This window comes from Metarhizium album, assembly GCF_000804445.1.
Source record: "Metarhizium album ARSEF 1941 chromosome Unknown scaffold_22, whole genome shotgun sequence".
NCBI classification, from domain to species: domain Eukaryota; kingdom Fungi; phylum Ascomycota; class Sordariomycetes; order Hypocreales; family Clavicipitaceae; genus Metarhizium; species Metarhizium album.
In genome coordinates this window covers 204,603-209,149 of record NW_024467596.1, presented here as the reverse complement: position 1 = coordinate 209,149, position 4,547 = coordinate 204,603, and positions in this window count along the sequence as shown.

Here is a 4,547-nt window from a genome sequence, read left to right as displayed (position 1 = left end):
TTAAAGTATATAGTAGCTAAGTAGTTAAGAAATATAGTTAAGTTATAGTTTATAAATACTCTAACTTTATAGTAAAAAGCAACTTATTTCTAGACCTTTATAGAGAGGTTCTAGAAGACTAAATTCTACTAGTTGTAAGTACTACTAATAAATACTTTATTAGCTTTTAATTTATATAATATAAAGCTTTACTATATAGTAAATATAAACTTATTTCTCTTAAAGAGAGGCTTTATTTTAATTAGCTTTTATCTTAGCTTATATAATAGTATTAGTTATATACTTAAATAAAAAAAGTATAAAGAATTATTTAGTATATTAAGTGCTAAGCTAGAGAATATAATATACTACTATATTAATTTATAAATTAATTATATCTAGTTATTAATAGTTTTCTAGAGAGTAGCTACTTTAGCTTAAGTACTTAGTAGTATTATATTACTAGCTAATAGTAAGTTACTCTTTATAAAGTTTAAAAAGTATTTATTTATTATAGTAAAATAAAGTTTATAGTATATTAAGAACTAGCTTTATAAGCTACTATATATAAGTATTACTAGTATTAACTATAAACTTAAGGAGAGAAAAGAGAGAAAGAAGAAGCTCTCTATCCCCTCTTTTCCTCTTATTATATATATATAAGTCTAATATATATCTAAAGCGTACCTAATAAGGTACTAACACAGTGCCTTGTACCTACTCAAGCCTACAGCTTAAGTCTATTATATTTATATAAAATTATAGGCTTCTTTTAAGTTAAGTATAGTAAACTATTTAGCTTTTTCTAACTTTATTTTATATTTCTATTATAAGTAGTAATAAGTATTAATCTTTAATTATAATTTTATTTAAGTATTAGTAATTAATATATAGTTATAGTTTTCTATTCTTCTTTAGTACTTATAGAATTAAGTATTCTACTAGGGACTTTAATAGTTTTATATATCTCTTTTGTAATATTTCCTTTAAATACTTCTTAAGCGCTTAGTCTTACTTAAAGTTCTGCAGATAAATTCTACTAAATATTAGTTTAGTACTAAGCTAAACTTTAATCTTATAGTCTTAGTATATATACTCTAGTAGTTCTATTTCTAGCTCTCTACTAAATAGCTTACTATACTGTAAGTATTTCTTAGAAATATAGGTCTTTAGTTGTCTAAGGCAATTATAATTTATTAATAAGATTTAGCAAGATAAAATTTCCTTAAGCTCTACTATTAATTATTGCCTAGATCTTTCTTTCTATTATTATTATATTAATTATAAAGTATACTATACTGCTAATATTTGCAGTATATAAAGACTTATTAGATCTCTATTAAGGAATCAGTCTTAATTGCAATAATAGTTGTTGTTTTCTAATTTATTAATTCCTTCTTTATATTGCTTAGCGCGCTATATTAGCTGCTATCTTTATTAATTATCTTCTAATAGTTTGTTAAAGCTTTCCTAGTAATTACTTAATCTACTATCTATATTAATTAAACTTAAGCTAAGTAAGTTGCTTATAGTTATATAGTTTCTATCTTTCTTATATTATAAGAGTATAGTTTAAGTAGTATATATATTATTTATAGTATAGTATAATTTTCTATTTAATATCTTTAAGTTAGTTCTTTATAATTTAAGTTATATTATAAAAGTAGTTCTTCTTTTCTCTTTTTGTTTTTATAGAAACTATCTACTACCTTGCTTGCTGCTAAAGTATATATAGTAGTTATTATTATAATAGAAAGTTTAATTAAAAAGTCTATATTTAATTTTAAGTTTATCTTTCTTAGTTAGATAAATATACTCTTTATAGATTAGTTTTAGTAAAGGTTTGCTTCTTAGTAATAGCATCTAGTATTTCTAAAAGTCGTTAAGTACTAGTTAGGTTCTAAATTCTTAATCTCTATTTAAACTAGTATAGTTTGCTATTATATAGTTTCTTTTATTGCTTACTATACTTAAGTTTTATATAGGTAAGTATTCTTAATTTGTAGTATAAAGCTTTCTATCTTTAGAAACTAGCTTCTATAGCTTTTTAGAGCTTTAGCACTTATTTGCAAAGTATTTAATCTTGCTATAATTATAATAAGTCTTCCCCTTTTTCTTATTTACAGCATTAAGTTCTATTAAGCCTAGGTGTATTCTATAAGCTGTAGATCTATAATAATAGCATTTAGTATTTAGCTAATATTTCTATAGTAGACTTATATAATTTCCTGCGCTTTTTTCTCTATATTTAAGTTATTTAGCATAGAGTTAATTATTAATTTTAATAATCTTACTAGTAAATTTATTAAAAGAGCTAGGTTAGTCTTCTTTTGCAACTTTATTCTTTATGTCTTTATATAGAGCATTATAAAGTAGCTTTATTATACTATTATTATTCTAGTTAAGAGATACTAAAATATATTAAAATTCTCTAATAAAGTGTTAAGCAGATTCTATCTATCTAAAAGTTTTAATTTTATATATTACTATCTAGACCTTATTAAAGTCTCTAAAGGCTATCTTAAGTTTCTTTTTAAAATTTATATAGCAGTTAAAAATCTAAGTAGTTTTATCCTTAGATTCTTAAGTAGATTATTATTAAGGTAGTCCCTAAGAGTTAGCTCCTACTATTCTATAGCTTTTCTAGTAAGAAGATTTCTAATGTAAAGTATCTTTACTATAGAGTTAGCAATAGTAGTATTAACTTAGAGGTAAGCTTTTGCCTAGGTAAAAAAGGTATATATATTTCCCTTAATTCTATTAAATAGTTTAGGTTTAGGAAATTTAGGGAGAGTAAGTGCTTCTTTCTATTTAAATTATATAGCTTAAATCTATATAGTAAGATTTATAATTTGTTATTCTATCTATATAATAGCTTAGGCAGAGTTAGTAGTATTTCTGCTTGCTATTAATATTATAAAGATTACTACTTATAGTTTAAGGTAACTTACTAAATAGAATTAATTAAAATATAATAGTAGCTTAAGTTCTAAGATATAGTAAGTCTATTTCTTAAAAAGTAAGTTAAGTTAAACGCTATAAAGTAGCTATTAAGTAGTATTACAATAAAGCTATTAAGAGTATAACTCTTAATAGTAAAACTATTACTTAGATTAATTAATTAATAGAGAACTAGACTATTTACTATAGTAGGATACCTTCTTCTTAAGTACTTATCTATCTCTTTATTATAGACTAAATTAACTAGCTTATTTATTAATCTCTTTAAGCCTTAATTAAATAGCTTAAGGTTTAGTTAGTTTAATTCTTCTTAGTTAATATATTTAAATATTAACTTCTTTAATTACTTTCTAGGTTATATAGCTAGTTACGTGCCTCTGCCTTCTTCTTGTGCCTACAGGTTGTGCCTGTCCTTACTAGTGCAGTCTCGTCCTGTGTCTCGTGCAGTAACGTTTGTAATAAGTATATAGTTAAAGATATATATATAATCACTAAGCTTTAACTACCTTCACGTCGCTAGATGTCCACGTCAACAGAGCTAAAGGGTATTTGTCACTTGTCCATTTATTCGTCGCTCCCTACCTCTCTTTTCTTAATTTCCCTCTTTTCTCTTCTTAATTTACTCTTTATTCTGTCTTTTTCTTCTAGTTATTTACTATAAAATATTATATAACTAGCAGTAAAAATATTACTTTAAGGCATTATATTATATATATAATAAGATTTAAAGTTAATATCTAAATACTTAATTTTGCCTTTACTATAGCACTTTTTAAGTAGTTTTAATTAAAATTAATTTAGAACTAGATTTATAGTAGTCTTATCTCTTAGTTTAGTTTTAATTTATTAAGATAAATAAAAGCTTAATAATATTCTTACTATATTTTATTTATATAAATAAAATAAAATTATATAAGTAACTTTAAAAAGAACTTTTAAGCTAGAGCTAATAAAGTATTATAAGCAACTTACTTAAGTATATAAAAAAACTCTTAGTATAATTTAGCTAAGCTACTTATTTAGCTTATTTTACTACTATTAGTTAGTACTTTTTAAGAGAGCTTTTTTATTTCTAAAAAAATAAATAAGCTAGATAGAGATATAAATTAATTACAAACTAATTTAAGACTAGCTTTTATATTTATACTAACTAGTTCTACTAAGCTTGATTAAACTTTAGCTACTTTTATAGTTAGATATTAATAATAAACTTTTATATAAAAAGCAATAAATAAATAAGTATATTTAACTAAGCTTTATAGTATAATTTAATAATAATATCTCTTTTAAGCTTAAATAAATATAGTTTAAGTAGGCTAAATTATTTTAACTTCTGCCTTAAATATATACTATATTATATATAGTCTTTAACTTATTTTATAAGAATAATATACATAAATAGAATATTAAAGATAGCTATATATTAGTTTAAATATATTTCTATTTTCTATATTTACAATAAGAGGATATAAATAAGACTTAATTTAATCTACTATAATTGCTAACTTTAAGTATCTTTAATTTACTCTTAACTATAATACTCTCTCTAGATATAAAGTTATTAGCTTTACTAATTTACTTAATTAAGTAGAGTAGTTTAATAAGCT